This window comes from Polyodon spathula, chromosome 14 (assembly GCF_017654505.1).
Source record: "Polyodon spathula isolate WHYD16114869_AA chromosome 14, ASM1765450v1, whole genome shotgun sequence".
Taxonomy (NCBI): Eukaryota; Metazoa; Chordata; class Actinopteri; order Acipenseriformes; family Polyodontidae; genus Polyodon; species Polyodon spathula.
In genome coordinates this window covers 2,360,527-2,381,009 of record NC_054547.1, presented here as the reverse complement: position 1 = coordinate 2,381,009, position 20,483 = coordinate 2,360,527, and the positions used below count along the sequence as shown (strand labels likewise).

General features: G+C 37.8%; 1 protein-coding gene across 19 annotated transcripts in view; it reads right to left on the bottom strand.

The window, feature by feature from the left end:
- Window positions 1-17,009, bottom strand: part of dab1a (DAB adaptor protein 1a) — a 78,972-nt gene extending 61,963 nt beyond the window's left edge. For all 19 annotated transcript variants that reach the window (XM_041271121.1, XM_041271118.1, XM_041271126.1 and 16 more), the window contains exon 1: window positions 16,772-17,009. The gene's annotated coding sequence lies outside the window, so the exon portion shown is untranslated. The remainder of the gene's footprint in view (window positions 1-16,771) is intronic.
- Window positions 17,010-20,483: the final 3,474 nt, after the last annotated feature.

Here is a 20,483-nt window from a genome sequence, read left to right as displayed (position 1 = left end):
TAAACATGTCCCACAGAGCTAAACGTGTGAGCAGAGGTCGGCAGGGGCAATGTTCAGAACAATTCAATTAATGCTGGCTAATTAGAAGGCTTTTTGAATTATTATCAGCTCATTATTATCAGTCTTACTGGTGATGTCAGTAACATTACAGGGCCTAGCTGATTCTGCTGAGAATGCATAATTCACTAGCACACATGGTCATAAGCAAACATCTACTCTTGGAATATCATGCTTCATCAAACAATGGTTTAGCATAATAATAATGACAGCAAGAAACTCTGTTTTGTATTAGCACAACAAGCAATCTGTGGCATAGCAACTAAACATAACAGGTGTCTTCACAAAGGTGAAGCGCTGCAGGAATATATTCTTATATAGAGATCTAGAACAGGGGGCTTTGAACAAAGCGTGAGTCTCTGCAGTATTTACAGCAGTGTGCAAGTGTTTTAGAACACCTTAAGATTTGTCATTTATATCTTTTATGTATTTACCTGCATGAAAACCTCTGGATGTGAGAATTTTAATTTTCGGTCAGTAATCAGTGAGATAGAAACAATAGGCACTCGTGTGTGTAAATGTTAGATGATTGATATAAGAACAAAGCACTACAACATTAGATTAAGGAAACGCTCCTGTGATGCTCATGTAGCAGTAATATAGAGGAAAATGCCTATATCTATGATACAAGATAGAGTAAGATTAAAAAATTGTACTGGAATGGGGCTTCTGTTCCCCTATGCAGTATTACTGTTATTGCCTGTTTTAGCATTTAGGGCCTTACAGAATCCCAATGATCAGCAAAACACATGAGCTGCTCTTCTGACAAGAAACAAATCCTCAGTAATGGCACTAAACTCTCCAAATTGACACTTGTTCTGTAAACCCAGCATCCCAGCCAAAGGCATCATTAAAAATTCACCAAAAACACAGCTACATTATAGTCAGGAACCAGCTCATCTGATTGTAGCCTTGCTCCCCTAATAACAGCAGGCGTGAGTGGTACTTACACTTGTTTACAAATCACTCAGCTTCAATAATCTTTCATTTTATTCTAAATGAACCCTTATCAAAGTGTACCCCCTGTACACTTGGATGGAAATTCTGCAGTTTTGTGATCTTGATTTGAACTGCAAACTATATTTTGTTCCTTGCATTTGTCAGCTAGCTCTAAATATGTAATCAGCTGCTGGATTAGTGTTTGTTTTATTTTATTCAAAAGTGTGTTTGTGTTCAGTGTGAACTATATTTGAATGTGTGTGCATGTGTATCATAGCTTTTTGTATAAGGATTATATGATTGTTTACAACCGCATTACTGTTTAGTGTAAGCAATGTAAAGTCACCCTCGATGCACCATGGGACAGCAAATGTACTTAGCATTCCGAAAACTCCTGGAATGAGACTTCTCTTGCTATTTGCCTACATGGGGAAATACAAGCATGAATGCAGCCTTTTTAGAACAAAATGCAATTCAAATATCTTGTACACATTTTCATTTCTTAGTGGTGTGTGCAAAGCCCAAACATCTTCCTCTGTTTATTCTGGATTTGATTTGAAATGCTATCGAATCCTAAAACCTGTACTAGCACACGCTTGCCAGCCCACAATTCTGAATAATACATTCCTTATTGAAGATGGCTTTATTTTTTTAAATTTTTGTTTCAGTTTAAATGGTCAAAACTTTTGTTTCATAAAGAACTAGATTCACTTTCAAGCTTGTGGTATATCAGAGCCAGACAACGTTGACAGAGCTGATTCAAACATGACAACATTCTCTCTACAGGGATGACATTTATAATACAAAAGATAATCTATAATGAATTTCCAGTGCTTAAAAGGTTACAAAAAGATGTTAAAAAACTCTTGTGTCCTTTCATTCATTTCTGCACTAATGCATCGAAGGTCAAGCCTTACCTTGATGATATTTGTTTTCTTTTCAACTGAAACGTTAAGAATTCTGCTTGTGCTCCTCAGACACAAACAGATTTATATTTATATTGTTGGAAATGAACTAGTAAGCGATCTGTTATCTGATGATCTTTCAGATAATAATCAAATAAATGAAATTCGTTAATTCAATACAAGCAGTGATTAAATGAAATACCATTAATGGAACAGAAATAGCTTGTAAGACACCAGAGGGCTTTGTTACCTGTGCTTATATTTATATAAAGGTACAGTAGGTGGCCTATTAGACTCTCCCTTTTGTCTCAAAGTGTCTCCATTAATGGAAATTGCGTCGAAGATCCCACATGTGTTGTAACGTAATCAGGCTATTTAAGAAAACAAACAAAACACTTCTTACATTTTCAGTTTAGACGTTAACCTTGTTTCTTCTACAGCTTGCATGCTGTGGCAGCATTATTATAGCTGCTATAAAGATAATGTATACATATACCTATACAAAATCCGTGCATTTGTAAGCTGGGTAATAAATGAATGATGTTTTAGCAGCACACTGTCAGTGCCGATGGTACATTTTGTGGGTTTCTAAAACGATACCTTACTGCTGGTAAAACCGATCACAGCAAACACACTTTCTACTTGTGGTGACTGTAGAACAGCTGTCTAATGTCAAAACAAGATTTAAAAACAAGGGTCGGATGTTACTGCTCTATAATCACGCTGATCATGGTTATACTATTGAATACCTGACATGACTGCAGCTTAGCATGCTGGTTTAACTGAACTGCTAATCATCAACGATCCCCCTGCAACAAAAACATTTACACCATATACTTACATTCCCCCAACAATGCATCACTGTCTCCATAAACTATATATGTATATTCTGCATTCATGGACAGACGCTAATATGTGAATCTGGCCCTGTAATCCTGCTAAAGAAGCATTTCCCAACTTCTAAGGGGAAAAGGCACCTTGACCCATCAATCATGCTTCCTGTGCTAACGATGGACTTGTGCATAAGAGCCACCGTAAGCAATGAGAGGCATCGGGCATGAAAAGGAGTGAATCAGCTGTCAACTGCTTGGATCTGAAGGAGTGTGTGTCTGTGATTAGAATTTTCAATCAGGGCTTCTACTGTACATCATGCTACATAGGGACAGGGAGGGAGGATGAGGAAAGGGGAGAGAACCAGAGGGGGAGAGCATGTTCTCTGCAGCTCTCTGTGTTTACACCGTGGAGGGCCTGAGGTGCAGAGATTATGCTTGTCAGATGCCTAAGAGACAGTTATCCTCTGTAAACTAATCTGTGCAGTCTATTATCTGACTTGTGTGTGGAAGTACCTGTGTGGAATGTAGCTGGATATCATGTTTTGCTGATACACATTAGAAGCTTATGAGGCTTATTTCAGACAGCTCCCCAAGACCTATTCAAGCATGTGAGATTCCAAGCATTAGTTAAGTCCTACTGTTGCAGTTAGTGTCTGTTTGCTTTGAACACCATCTGCTTCAAGCTACATTGATTTTGAAGTTGCTCAACCCATATATCACTTCCTGATCAAATCAGAATAAATGTTTCAAGCAGATTTTGCACAATACTTGAGTGCCATTTATGGAAATACAGATTTTAAAAAGTTGTTTCGCCTGCACAAAACTAAACGTTTGTTTACCTGTTGCTTTCTGTTGACTATTTTCAGATTTTTTAATGTTTGAAATTGCTGAGGATAAATACAAATCCCCAGGGCTCTATGACTAAGAGTTCTTGTCATGTTTTGTTTCAGCTCCTTCAGCATATATTAATCACCGGAATATGAAGTGATGTACACCATGGTTGTATGTATTCATCAAATAAACGAGGCTTCACCAAGGGCCATGCTTCATCAAACACAGTGGAAATTCCTCCAGATATTCAGACCATTGCAAAGCCTGAGAACTGCAGGATTTCTAAAAAATAAAAAAATATATATAAAATTAAAATGATGACCCTATTTACACCAGATGCACTTCAGTTTCCACTGGGTCTACATATGGTAATGTGATATGTGTGTATTAATAGATCTTTCTAATTCTGTCAAGCAGTGTTAGTAAAGAAGAAGAGAAGGCAGCATAATCACAGAGTAGAAAAACACATGTTCTCCCTCCCTGAAAGCAGCTTAAAGCTGCTTGAATTTGAAATGGATGAGGGAGGATGGATGGTGATGGAGTCTGGCAAGCCCTTAAATTGTTTAATCCAAAGTGATAGCCAATCAAATTTGGAAAATACTGTACGCTCATCCGAAATTTCTACTATTTTCGGATGAAGGTCAAACTGTCAATTCTACAAGGGCACACTGAATTGAGCCAGGCGCTGAGGTTCGTTAAAATACAGGATGCCCTATCTGTTAGTGTTCATTCTCTCTAAACAAACAGTCTTTTTAATTTTTTTTATAAAAATTTCCTGCTGGACTGTTGATCACTAATGATGTCTGTAAGGTCCAGTAAGGTCCAGTAAAGTCCAGTGAAGTCCAATCCAGCTCTGCCCTTCATGAGAGTAAAGAAGTTGTAAGATCCCAGTTTTGTCGTTTTCCATGTGGAAGAACCCCACTTGCTCTTCCTATGCTGAGTAACATTGTGATATAATGATGCCCTCTGTGATGGAATTTCTTTACTCACAGTCACTGCTCTTTCCTCTAGGCCAGGTCTCCTGACCCTAGTGAGGCAGGAAGGTCATTATATTTTAACAACCTATGGTCCACAATCCCGATAAGGGAAGTGCTGTTTCAAAAGCAGCAGATCTGCTTTATAGAAAAAGCCTCTCGGTTAATCAGAAAAACAACAAGGTTCTCTCTCTGGGAGATTTGTAGGAATGCTATACTGCATTTTCTTTTTCAGGTTTAACCACAAACAAATGGTGAGTCATTTTTATTTCAGTCAGCCTGACTGACACCCAAAGGAAAACATTAAGCAACTTGGCTGTGAAAGGATAAGCTGTTGTGGGCTGAACAGGTGCTTGCCTGTGCTATTGCAATCTGTGTCAGCCCCTGCAAATAAAATTGAGTGAATTGTTGTGTAAGTCCTTAATAGCATTTCTGCTGGATGAGTTTGGTATATTTTACATTATTTAGGTTCTACTGATGCAGCACCTGTCCACTGCACTGGGGTTATTTGGGATTTGCATGCATCACACTTGGTTGTCACTTACGAGAGGAAACAAAAATGGAGATAGGTAAGGACTACAAAGCAGCATTGTCATGTTTTAGTCTATGTCACAAGCATGAAGCTAAGTCAATTCAAGATGGCAAACACTGCTGCAGTTGTCAAATGTATCAAGAGACACATTGAGCAGTTTTTACCTCAAGTCTACTTCCTTTGGTCTGGAGTTGGGGACAATAACACTGGTTCCAGATTTGATCTATTTAGAGGTTAATACTGAAATACTCCCAGCTAATCCAGTTTGCAGCAAAATGAAAAGAATGAAACCTCACACTTCAGATGGCAATGGAATGTAAAATGTAATGTAGAGGTTTGTGTTCACAAAAATCTATATGTTAGCCATACAAAGAACTTGATTAGTATTTAGGTAGGACACAGCAAGCAACCTGAAATCACAAACTTGACCCAGTTTACTAACTGCTCTACTTTCCCTAATACAGTGTAAAAATAATGTAGCTTGATATAGCGATACAGGGTCTGTTGCTGATAGACTGCTTAAAGAGAAATCTAGGCATGAACTGTGGCACACAGTGATCCCTGTAGGGTACCTTTGACAGAAAGATTGTTATTGCTGTCTAAATGCAGTGAGGACTGTGAAGGAAAAAAAAACACACCACTTTTCTTTCCAAGCAACCCCATGCAGGCACACGCATTCACCCGATCTGGCAGTCTCTCACCATTACAACGAAGGATGTTACCATTTCCAATGGAATATCCGAGTGCATTCCAATCCCTGAACTCTGATTTCTCAGGCACTGTTTTCCCATGGGCCATGCTGTAGCTATGGGGTACACGTCCGAACTGTTCAAACCTTCAGAGGGGATCAACCAAGCTAGACCTCCTGACAAGCTCAATGGGCAAATAGCAGCAAAGCTATCGAAATGCAGAATGAAACTGTTATTCTGTGATTCTGTGATAAATCCTGTTAAATGAGTTACATTTCTCCCATGGGGGACGGGGGCCCTAGTGAATCTGAGCACAAGCTGGAAATGACAGGTGCTGAGCAAAATGTTTTTAAATCTGCATTGTTATCACGTGTAACTCCCCCTTGGACCATCTTTAGTTGGTGCTCTTCACACCATCTGGAGGAGCTTCTGTTGTTTTGGAAGCATTCAGTGCCCATCAAGGCCTGCTCATGGATCAGTAGGTACGCTGTTGCATGCATGCCCATACAGGTGTGCATTTTGTTACTTATGTTTTTCCTTTGCCACTACCCTGAAAGGGGCAAGATCAGCGTTTCTTTATTCTGTTTTCATTGACCATCAGCCCCTGGCCTACATATCACGCATTACATCATTCCTACTGAAAGAGTTTGGGAAGCAGTGTAACGTGGTTGAGGCTGGCAGTATTAGAATCCATCATTGTTTCTAACCTTGTGAATCCGGGTCAACGAGTATTAGTCCTATAGGTCTTGGAGCTTTTAAAGTGTAGATCAAGTCCCCCACAGCCAGCACAATCAAATAAGCCTGCCTTCTAATGAGAAACTGTGCTGCACACATTCCAATACACCTGTATGAGAGGCAGACAAAGGTGTGGCTACCATATCTACATTCCTTGCAGCTCATCACATTTAAAAAAATTTAAAAAATCAATAAATAAGTAAATAATACTGAGTCATTTCTTTCTATCTGATTCTGGTGTATATTACAAATCGACTCTCCAGTAACAGTGTCAGAATTTGATTTATTTAAAAACCACTCATGCCCTGGAGGCTTTGTGACCTAAACCTAATTTTCCTCAGCAGTACAATGATTGCACTGTTCCTGCTGTTTTATTTTGACACCCATGTACAGCTATGCCTTTTAAGCACTCATAATATTTTCACAGAAAATATGGTAAAGAGGGGCTAGAGGTGGTGGGTTGGGGTGATGCTGGTGACAAATTTCTACGTCAGACTGTGTAATCGACGCAGTTCAGGCAGGCTGGCTTAATTTCAGCTGCCAGTCAACCATTTGCATGAATGCTTTTCTTTCTGCTTTTTTCAATTGTACTTTTCAAGAGAACAGGGTAACAAAAGAAGAGCCTTCTCAAAGCGAGTCAAAGGCACCTCGGGCAGACCTGTAATGTGCAAACTTGACTGCTTGCTTGAGACAGAGCCTCTGCTGGCAGGTTGGAGCCACTGACTCGAGAGGGGGACAGCCCAGCAGCAGCGCACACTGGAGACCCTGTGGGTCAAAGGGTCATAGGCTTACATCCCATCCCTTTATCTCTTTTAATCAATCTCAGTTTCAGCAGTGCGATCAATTCTCATGGTAATATTGAACATGTCTACTGGGAATAGTCATTCAATGGATATATATGTGTGTGTGTGTGTGTGTGTGTGTGTGTGTGTGTGTGTGTGTGTGTGTGTGTGTGTGTGTGTGTGTATATATATATATATATATATATATATATATATATATATATATATATATATATATATATATATATATATATACACACATCCTTTATATACCTACCTGCATGAAAACCTCTGGGTGTGAAAATTTCAATTTTCACCTAGTAGTCAGTGATATAGAAACAAAAATGTAAAAAATGTTTGACCACTTTGTGCTTGAAATAGGCATCTTAAACAACTTCTAAAAAGTCACTACTCTTTTCGGCTATGTGTTCCCTTTCAATTACTATTTTGCATGAGTAGCCTATTAAAGCCATCTGTTAAATTAAACAATCACTAATTTGCCTATTTTGACAATTTTCCAGGATTTTCAATTCCAGTGGTTTGATTTCATATGCACAACAAATCAAAGCAACAGAAGCAATGGGGTGCTCTAATAAATGTGCACAACACTGTATATCGTCCCTTTAAATGACGTATATGGCAAGGCATAACACGTCACACCTCGCTGATTCAATTGTAATTACACTGTAATTGTACATGTGCTCATCAATCTGTACATATTCACACCCAGCCACAAATACACTTACAGGGGAAAAGTCAAAAGACCTTTTGTGATTGGATGGCGGCAATGCCTGAGGACCAGATTTGATGTGTGCAGAGAATCCAGCTATTACTGAAAAAGATGTTCCTATGACATCTCCAATCCAGAACTTCCTTCAATAATTCCAGTTCAACCTGTCCACTGTTAAATATATAATGTACAGCACTATACTATAAATATCAGACCTAGAGGGCAGGAGCATACTTTTTATTTTCTAAGGAACAATGCACACAGCATGACAGCTTACAGATTAAGGTTAGTGCATGTTGTTGCATGTGTCTGTATGAATTTAGATTTAAACATGGTAATACATAGAAGTATCTACAGTGTATCTGAATATTATATAAAAATATATAATATTCAGCATCTTACTACAGAGAGCATGACATATGGAATATGCATGCATGCACCATACAGTTTGTACGTATTGATCTGAAGTAATTGCATGGGGGGGGGGGGGTAAAAAGCAGCCACAAAATTAGTGTTGATCCTTCACTGCCTGTGATAGAAATTGCTGCTGATCAGGAACACTGTAGCTATAACATCACCACCTCTCCCTGCATGCAGTATTGTATAAATCCCACTGTAGACATTTGTTGAATACCACAGCATGAATGACATTTTAATGGAGACGCAGTGCAGTATACAGTATGTGTGCATTTTATATATCTATACAGACATATGAGGACGGGGTTTAACATAGTGCATAGTGGCTTTGTGAGAATAGTAAGTGAGGGAGTTCTTTGAAGTCCCTGTACTTCTTGCAAAGTTCCATTGTTTGCATCATGTGATTTTTCTGACGAAAGGAAATCGTGAAAAATGAAAGTCTTGCAAATAACCCTATGACAGTAACTTTACTTTCAAGCCGCATCAAAGGAGTAAATTAGACTTGCCTGCAGGGTGATTGTTTCACTGTAAATGTGTTCCAGTTGGACAGTGTCTTCTCGCTGACCAGGAGGACATCAAGTATCAGCTAGATTGCTCTGTCACTGAGCTGTTCTACATTGGGAGGTTGTACATTACACCAGCATGCATTGAACGTCTACAATAAAGACAGACTTCACTCTTTAAATTCAACAGATATCCACCTTGTAACCTCAGCCCGTGTTCCCTCTCAATGGTGTCTGTGTCAATCTTGAGCCCCATGATCCATAACCTCATACCTTTCAGATCTGACTGATGTTCTGTCTCGTACAGGTGGCCTAGATTCATTCCCTTTCCTCTGAGGTAAGAAGGCAGTGCATGGAAAAGGGAAGTTTAATGTACAGAATGCTCTCCTAACCAAGCTTGGGACTCATATTGGGAATGACAATGCTGATGCAGAATGCTCTGCTAACTAAGCTCAGGACCCGTACCGGGAATGACAATGCTGATGCAGAATGCTCTGCTAACTAAGCTCAGGACCCGTACCGGGAATGACAATGCTGATGCAGAATGCTCTGCTAACTAAGCTCAGGACCCGTACCGGGAATGACAATGCTGATGCAGAATGCTCTGCTAACTAAGCTCAGGACCCGTACCGGGAATGACAATGCTGATGCAGAATGCTCTGCTAACTAAGCTCAGGACCCGTACCGGGAATGACAATGCTGATGCAGAATACTCTGCTAACTAAGCTCAGGACCCGTACCGGGAATGACAATGCTGATGCAGAATGCTCTGCTAACTAAGCTCAGGACCCGTACCGGGAATGACAATGCTGATGCAGAATGCTCTGCTAACTAAGCTCAGGACCCGTACCGGGAATGACAATGCTGATGCAGAATGCTCTGCTAACTAAGCTCAGGACCCGTACCGGGAATGACAATGCTGATGCAGAATGCTCTGCTAACTAAGCTCAGGACCCGTACCGGGAATGACAATGCTGATGCAGAATGCTCTGCTAACTAAGCTCAGGACCCGTACCGGGAATGACAATGTGCCCAAAGAAGTTCAGCGTTTTGTTCAGGGTGGCTGAGTCTGGGAGACTGGGTTCAAATTGAATATCACATGTTATTGCTTTGGAGTGTCAGGTATTTAAATGCTTTTTTAAATTTGTTTTTTTATTCAATCCCGACGAGAGCAATAACACATCCAGTTCTGGGGATAGGTAAGAAAAATAGATTTATTAAGGAATTCCCTTAGCCAAGGCCAATGCAATGCAATTTGCTTGCTGAATTCAAGAAAGAAAGAAAAAACAAATGTCCGTTTTTCTTTAAAGGGGACAGGTTCTATTTGTGTGGATGTGTCAATGACTCCTGTGGACTCGCTTTGTCTATTATAAAAGGTCTGGTCTGAAGTTCTTCAGGTGTTAATGGAAAACCTTCTGATAAAAGTGCTGACAGAGGAACAGACCAAAGGTCCACTCTATTACTTTTCTGACTTTTCGGATGTGCAGGGAGAGAGCATTAGTAAGGAGTTGTCTTGTGATTTATTGGTTCTATACATAACAATTGCTTGGATTAAATCACTGTTGCTTTTGTTTTTGATAATTGCAGCTGTTATCCAGTGTATTACATTTTAGATGTCCTACATTACTGTTTATCCAAAGTAATCTGGCAGAATTGGTATTAATAAGGTGCAGCAGTTTAATTGCAGTTTCAGCTAGGTTAGAGCTTGTGGAGATAGATGTGGAGTGGTTCGTGTATGAGGAGCATGCAAGCCTATGGAAGGGCTAAAGAACAATGTGTAGTTCTTCAACAAATATATTACATTCACCCTTTATTGTAAGTAGCACCTTTTCAGTTTCTGAACTGTTAACAACCAGCTCACTGACACATCAGCTAATGTCTATTATTTTGTGTTTATGGCTTTTGTAAACAAATGAGAAAGATCTAATAAAATAAAACCTGGTTCTTGTTTTCTAAACTTAAAACATTTTTACTCTGAGATGGGAGCTAGCATGCAAAAACAAACCAAATGTGCTTCCTTTTATGTCTCAGCCTTATGTAATTTATAATTTATACTTCAAGGAGGGTCCTATTGGTTCAAATTAAATATTCAAAATCATTATGCTCTTTTTTCTCCTCAGTGATATTTGAGTTTAATTAACCATGAAGTCCTCACTTATGTCAGCCCTGAAAACGATGTGATTAATTCATGCACTCTTTGCAAATATTTATTTGGCTGTACTGTATATTGGACTGTATACTTACTCTCTCTCTCTCTGTTGACTTTTATCATGAAAGTACTAGGCTTCTTTTAGTACTTTAGTTTTAGTATAATGCTGACTGAAAACCTGTTAAACTAATTAAATGGCATATAACTTAATGCAAGAAGTTAGATTTGAAATTTGAGTTTTTCCTAGGCTCAAGTGTGTCCCTATTGATTAGTATTAACCAGCCTGATAAAAATTTGCAAGCTGAGTTGACTGTAATGTGCTAATTCTCAGCAAATACTGATCTCAGGCAGTTCATAAATCTGTATACCATGCTGTACTTAATGTGTACCTTTTGCTGCACGATATAGCCCCAACCCTAACCCTGTTTTGATGCAATTGAGTACTTACATATATCATGCAAGTGCACTGAAGCTATGCATAATAACATTGTAATTATGTGTAAGTAAGTACACATGTATTTACTAATGTAACTGCTATGTAAATACACAGTAATTAGAGATGCGTAATGTAGCAAACGATGGCTCAGATTTCATTACATTCCTAACAGGATAATCCCCGCTCCATATCCACAATGAGACGCTTTATAAGAGTGATAACACACTGGAAGGCATGGTCTATGCTGATACAATCCTCTTTACAGGTGGTTGAAACAGCACAACCAATGCCTTCTTGTGTGTTACTGCCTACTTAATGGGTGCTAAGACTGGACTTCCACTTCAGTGTTCTAAAGCCAGTACCATAATGATTATGACTCAACTGGTCCAACTTCAAAAGTAAAAGCAGGGACTGCTTACACTGATGTGATATTCTGCTGTTACTATATGAAAAAAACAAAAAACAAAACAGCATGCTTAAGAGCTGAAAAATATCCAAGATGTGAAAATAAAAATCAGTTAATGAGTGTTCAAAGCTGTGAGAAATACAATCAAACAATGTGAATTTCCGTGGGAGTATTATTTTGCATACGTTTCCATACACTTGACTCCAAAGCTTGTCTGAATTTTAAACAAGCATTAAGACAAGAATACAAGGTCTTCAGCACTATCAAAGAATTAAATTAATGCAAAATAAAAGGAAAAAAGAATAATCTGTATGCCAGAGACTAGCCTATTAAATATGTGGTCATTATTTTACTTTTCTGTTTAAGTGAAAAGAGCCTTACTCTTTTATAATAAGCCACAGAGCACAGACTACATAATTTCTGGTTTTCATGTGCTTGTCGTGTTCTCAAATCAGATCTTTTTCCAATATGAAATATTGGATATTGTCTAAAACAATGTAGACCTAGAGTTTATCCACTCCCCCATATACATGTTAGTTATGTTAGAAATGTGTTAAATAATATATGGTCTATAACCTCAAGAAAATGAACACATACTGTATGGTGGTGTAAATCCCTCAAGAAATACTTCCCACAATATCAAGTTATATGTTTTCTAGTCTGCACAGGTTATCTCATGTCAAGGGATGTTCACAATATAACAAGGAAAATACTGCAGAAATATTATATATACAATATTTATATCTATCAGTAGATAGACAGCTGTCTATCTATCTAGCTATCTATCTACTGAATCTATCTATCTATCATCTATCTAGATAGATAGATAGATAGATAGATAGATAGATAGATAGATAGATAGATAGATAGATAGATAGATAGATAAAATATACCTATAACTGATATAGACCTGAGACAGGACATGTCCTATTGGGTTTACATTAAGTCTCTCTAATTACTGTGTATTTACATAGTAGTTACTTAGTATATATATGAGTAATTACATATAATTACAATGTTATTGTGCACACACTCCTTTCTGTTGTGATTCATGGTCTATTCAAATCTCTTTCATGAGCACTGAAAGAATGATCTGCTTAGGTTAGTTTAAGTTATACAAATCATGCAATCACTATCCAGTATCATTATAAACAAAGACAGCAATATAAACACTAGAGCACTCATTCCAAAACAGAAAATGTGCAGCATGAATTATTTATTTTTTTTTTTTGCTGGAGAATTATACTTGGTATGAATACAAAATATCAGAGTTATTATAAGCAATGTATTTTTCTGCTTGTTTAAAGCTTGAAGCACACATGTGACCTCAGTAGCGCTCTATGAATTATGTATAACCTCTAAGGACATCAGGTACACCTGAGTGTAACCATTAACCAGTTCCCCCATGCAACACTCTGCCCCTGGTGGATGTAAGAAATGCCACATTAACTACCCAAGATCATGTCTAATTTCACTAAGATAGTGGGCAGTGTAGACAGCATGATGTTAAGCAGCAGATATAGTTTCAGATAGTCTAACAAGATGAAAAGTAATGTGGAGAAAAATGGAAACTAATGGGTGAATTACATGAATAGTGAATTCCATTTAAAACACAATGGATCCTTAAAAAAAATATATAAGCAGTATAAACTTGGCTTTAACACATTAATAATGCAGAGCTGAGTTAAGGGAATAGGGTAATTGTGATTCTAATGAACCAAATCTGCTTAATAACTGAAGTTCTTCTATATTTCACAGAATCTGAGGGCAATTATAATGAGACCTGCCCCTACTTTAACTTCTGTACTTAACACCAACCTAGAGTGCTATTTGCTTATGGAAATCCATTCCTTGCCAGCACATGGTGCTTTGTGCTGTTGGGTTTATCTCACAATTATTTTAGTGTAATTTTGGCTGAATCATTAGCCCTTCATGCCTTTCACCCCTGGAGTCCTAGGTTTGAATCAGACTTGGATCTGGTGCTGTAATAACATGACTTACTGAATTTAGGCTGACACTTTACAATCAGTGTCTCTAATTACTATGCATTTACATAGTAGTTACTCAGTAAATACATGTGTACTTACACATTACAATGTTATTATGCATATTTATTATTCAATGTGTAAATCTGTTTGTAAATCTTTTTGCACTCTATATATATATATATAGTTACACACAGTTACATTAGAAAATGGTTAGGGTTATGGTTAGGGTTAGGGTTAGAAATAGGGTACAAGTACATTGTAACTATGCATAATAACAATGTAATATGTGTAAGTACACATGAGTTTACTAAATAACTACTATGTATATACACAGTAATTAGGGCCACATTAAATAAAGTGTTAGCATGGCCACATAATTATTCTGTAATAACCCTTTTTGCAATTATATATTATTAACACTGCCTATTAAGGGGGGATGGAAAATTCAGCCCAGTGGTCCTCACATTTCATGAACACCAATAAATGAATAAAAATCGTAAGGCATCCTTATTTAACCAGGCTTCCCTGTCATTATGAGGGCTCCACCTGGACTGTACTCAGTGGATCCCTGTGTAGGCTGGTTTTAGCATCCCTGCTTCATTTTGACCTAAATTCATTATTGTGGTATTTAGGACATCACCAATGTAGATATGCATTGCTTTCCAGTGCCACAGCTTACTGCAGCATTGCTGTTTTGTATTCATATTGGAAGGGAATTAAATGAACAGACTGTGATTTGTTTTAAGCAGATTAGATTACAGATTGATAGTACATGATTTTATCAGTCTGCATATACCAGCAGTGGTCCCATTTTGAAATGACATTTTGTTGAGCAGCACAACAGAGCATTCTGAAAGGAAATGAACATTCACAGGAAAGAGTGCTGCAGAGTGCATGGCTTGTAATGAGTGTGCACATTTAGTTGTGTTGGGATAAACACAAAGTGAATGATTGCAAGGCATTTTGATTCCTGTAAATTAAACACATAATAATGAAGTCATTATAAAATAGATTGGGATTAAAATGGATTGTCTTGGCAGTCTATGTCCTTGTGTGTCTGTTTAAGTCTAGTTATTTACATTTTTCTCCCTAAAATTTGAGTTTAAGACATTGCAGTGTTTATATAAAACCAATTAACCACGGTCCTACATGCTTTCATCTCCAGGTTCTATGCAATCAGTCACTATCAAATACTTATTTGAATATGTGCTAGTAAATGACAGACACACACACACACACACACACACACACACACACACACACACACACACACACACACACACACACACACACACACACACACACACACACACACACTCAAGTGACTTGGAGATCTTGGAACTCTCTCTCTCTCAATGTATATGAGCAGAGAATACAAATTCACACATGTTTGAGTTCATTCTAATTCTAGAAAATTGATCCCAGAGCTGCTCTCAAAATGAACATGCATCAGTTTTCTTAAAGAAAGTGAAGATTTGAAATTCCCCCTCGTCAGTGCCTCTTGTGCTTTCTCCTGGTGCTACTTTATACAAATTAGGGGACAGGAATCACAATGAATCAGTAAGTGCATGAAAGGGCAAAACAATGTATTCTTTGTGCTTTACACACAATGCTTGCTGTTTCTGTGGAAACATATTGTTACACACTCAAATAAGCTGCAGCAAATGGCCTTTTTTACTCAGTTCAAACTGAAATCGTGAAATCGTCAGTCCATTGGTTAAATCTGTTAGACATGTACTGAAGAGAGAGAGAGAGGAAGAGGGAGAGAGAGAGAGAGAGAGAGAGAGAGAGAGAGAGAGAGAGAGAATGCAGTTTTGTATTTTAACACAAGAGACAGTCAAACATATAAAGCCATATGAATACTAAAAACATATTTTTTGTGATTTTCATTTTACTTTAATGCTACTTGTGATTTGGAAAGCATGCATTTTTAGACCTATTAAAGATAAATATTTTGATCATGTATGGTAGCAAGTAGTAGCATCTCCAGCAAAGCTTGTTCTCAAGTTGTACTTAAGGTATGTGGAGAGATGTGCTGGTTTAATCAGCAATAAAATGGGGGATGAGGTCATCCCCAGTCCAGATTTGTGAATTGCTCTTAAGACCTTCACAAAGGTTCTCTTCATTAATGACCCCCCTCCCCCGACCCCCCCAGCACTGCGGTTTTATTCCGAAGAATCTGATTGATATCTAATCATCTTTTATACAGCCTCTCTTCCTGTCCTCCAGCTGACAGTCCAGAGTCAAGGTTTTCAGTAATAAATCTTTTTTATATATTTATTAAAATGAAACAGAAGATTCTAATTCCCATGAATCTAAATCAAAGCTACAGTGCGATTAAATGATTCATTGATTTACTAGCCCTTAATCAAACCAAAAGTACCAGCATGATTATCTCTAAGAGCCATGAGTGCATAAGCAGTGCTCAGATTGTTTTATTTTGTAAGCATTTTTCACAGTCCTTTGATAGCAGCTATATCCAATCTGCCAGCCCCACTACAGCTCATGTTCAGTGCCAGGTCTTTTTCTTTAACACACATGTGTTATAATAATTGACTGCATACATTTTTATTAATGAACTTTACAGTATAAACAAAGTTGTAATAGAATATATGAATAAAAAAATAATAATCTGGTGCTGTTATGCACGTAGTTTGACACTTTGTGTTAAAATGATGCTAGTATCGTAATGATTGTAAGCCTAGCTTCTTTAAAGCTACAATTTCTCAACAAAAGTTCAACACAAATTCACAGTAACAGTGGCCACAACTACTGCACTTCATTTCAACCTCAAGGCACAAACAGTTTTGATCCACAGCCTGAAATCAGGTGCTCTACATATTATGAGCTGGCATCGGTACTAACCTTTTCGTTGATGTGTGCTTTTAGATCTCCCATGCTTCTCATTGTCAAAACCCGATTAGTTCCCACTAATGGTATTTGAAAAGTCCATGCTGTTTCTAAAGCAGAGGTAATCCTGTTTCCCATTTTAGGGACATTTTGAAATCTGGACTACATCCTCCCCATTGCCAAATAATTGTAGTAGAATTTGAGCGCTCTTTTTTTCTTCTTTTTCTCTGCTCCAGCTGAAGTTGCCTGGTTACCTCTCTCTCTCTCTCTCTCTCTCTCTCTCTCTCTCTCTCTCTCTCTCTCTCTCTCTCTCTCTCTCTCTCTCTCTCTGTAGCTCCATCCAATGATTCACTGGCCAATCAGGAGCAGCACTAGCAATTAACTCTTCCCTGCCTCACTGTCCTGATTCCCAGGGAAACGAGGAGAGCAGGCAGGGAAGAGATCTTCCCTGTGCATGATGGATATATTAAGGAGGGCTATATTAATAAATGGCTGTATGGATGGAGAGAGTGAGAGAGTGAGTAGGACAGAGAGGTAAGACAGATATATAGATGGATGGAGAGATGGCTAATTAGAATGAAAAACAGACATACAGGCAGACAAATAGTTAGATAGGTAGATAGATTGTAATGTAGGTCATTGCCAATAGCTAGAGAGACAGTCAGACTGTTAATGTTACAATGTACGGTAATCAACATCTTAGGCACATTTCCTTATATTCATCATATTTCTTACTTCTTGCTAGTTTTATATGAGTAACTGTTTAATGATGACGATATAATATACAGGGTATACCTAGCTCTATATCTATATCACTTCTCCTGCATACATTTCCAAGTCTTTGACAGAATTTGCTAAAACATGTGATCTACACCCCCACCCCACGCCTCACTGCACCCCCCCAGCTAGTACCTCATCATGTTATTTATTGATTTCAATTATGATTGCAACACAAAAAAGCCCTAGTCAGTTTTTATCATTGTCAGGAATGAGTAATGACCCCTCCTCCCATTCTCCTGCATGTATTCTCCTGCCATCAGAGAATATATGTTCCCCCTGAATATTTGTTCCCCCAGGAACAAGTGTTTGTTCACCCTAGGAACAATAATTCAGGAACAAATATTCAGGAATATAAATTTTCTTTCTGAATATTTTGTAACAAAGTCATCTGTCTTTGCATATAAGTCTATATCCATGCACTTTCAACTAAACCCTTAATTTTAAGACCACTTTCCCTAACCCTAACCATGAACCTGTACCATCTAGTCCCAGACAGGTCCAGTCTCACTTACAATAGTACATGAGAACAGACTGCAAACATTGCTCCAATTCACTAGCACTATACATGCAGAATGCACATAAAATATAATAAATAACTGGGGGTATACATATTTGCTGTGTATTTGTTCCTGGGGAAACAACTATCGGGGAGCCAATATTTGTATACACTGGCAAGCCTGGACCTGCAGCTTCAGGGCATTTACTCTCCAACTTCAATCTCTGAGCTGAACTAGCTTCTAACAAGCTGAACTGGATTGCAGGAGTGCATCTATAATGCACATTTATTACAGTGTTACTGTATAATAGCACAGGAGCTGCCTATATAGTTCTAGTGCCAAACCCAAGCCATAAAAGGTGGAGTTTCCTAAGTGACAGCACAAGGCTATTTTGCCTGTAGCCTTACCTGCTCACCATATCTCCAGGTTTTATACCTGGTCTTATTCAAATTATTAGCAATGGGAAAAGAATGTGTGTGCCTCCTCAGTTAGAGACATTAGTGACACCTGATATATTGAAGCTAACCATTTTGTGTGATGGGCTTGGACCCAGGACTCCAGAGTGAAAGGCACTGGTGGCTAGTTTACTTTCTGAACACTGTAATCTTAAATCTATTCAATATTTGAATCGCTTATTCTATACAGTTATTTTAATATGTTGTTTAGATTCTCCAATATGACCATACTGCGCTGTGGATTACAAAAGCAGCTGTGTTCATGGCATGTCCAGCAATCCCAACATCTATGCATCTCTACTTGTTTTCATGCAAGATTATAGCGCTTAGGGGAATTTGGAGGAGCTATATTCAATTTTTTCATGTCTTTTTGTTCTTCAGCATCATACGAGTTAGCTGCCTTTTCTTTTATTAGAATTGATCCTGTGGATCTTTTATTCCGCACCTCTGATATAAAAGCAAGCTGTTCAACATAAGGAAATTGAATACTTTTTTATCTATTCAGCAGAAATGTAGCATCATTCACTGCTTGTTTGTCATTTTCTATAACCACACATTAATGTTTACGCACCCCTTATCTGTGAGGTTATTTCTGAGCAAGCCCTAGCAAGGTGGAATTTCTGTAATGACGACACAAGAAACATTATCACTAGAGATGCAATAGTTATTTCTTTCGCCCTTCTTACACTGGAAACTGATGCCATTAAATGATAATGAATTGGATTAATTTGGTATACTTTTGTATAATTTTGGTATATAATATATAATTGTGTTAATTTGGCCATTTATTTTGGTATAACTACCAAATTAATAGGATTTAAATTCTATCTATATGTAAACAAATATTAAACAAATATGAAAATGTGCCTCCCAGAGTCCAGTTTGACCATTTAATATGTCATTAAAGCAATTAGATGACCATTTCATTCATAATAAATGTAACTGGGACTGTGCATTATTGATGTATCTGAATCTAAGACTGAAAGCCAGGATCATACTGAATTAAAGGTTGTCCAGTCCCTATGTAATGGAATTCTCTCTTTTGAGACATGTCTTCTGTACATAATGCAGTTATACAGCAAAAGAACAAGGCTTACCTTGTGTCCTGCTTTGTTCATAACTGAAGCCACACCTGTACCGCCTATAAAAATAAACAGATCAGAAACACACAAGCTGATTGGCTTAAGAACGGGTTGGGATCCCCTTGCCTGTGTAATATCTCAATAAGCTCCAGGAAGACACATGCAAAGGAATTACTTCCCCCCAGTGGAAGAATCTAAACCTAAAATGATCAGCAGAGATAAAGCACGCATTCTGCATATTAAATGACATGTGCTATATGGCCATAACTCAGAAGGGGTATATTTTAAAGCATGTGCAAAGGCAAAGTCTGTACTGGGTATAAAAACAGATGACATTTTGCTTTAAATGAGTTCTGTATCAGTCATCAAACTGAAGGAACTGAGCTGTGTTGCCACGAGTTGTTGTTTTAGAAATACATTTCAAATTAATCCAAAATTTCAGAGAAACAGGCACCCAAACATGCATAAATGAAAGCAATGACCTTATATGATGTGCCAAAAGCCCCTTCTTAAAACCAATTAATACCCTTAGAGGCTAAATGTAAAAGAATGGAATGAAAGTACACACACACACACACACACACACACACACACACACACACACACACACACACACACACACACACACATATATATATATATATATATATATATATATATATATATATATATATATATATATACACACACACACTCACACAATATGTTCCCATGACCACTAATTTGAACAGATATACATCCTTGTATTTGGCATGTTCATGCGAAGAAATTTAAAAAATATATTCCAGGAATATGCAGTTTCCCATGAATATCCAACCAAACAATGACGAGAAGGGATTGAGCAGAAACCTTAGTTTTTCCTTATTTACATCAATTTACAAGTCCCTTGTGCTTCTGAATAATTTGTTACCAT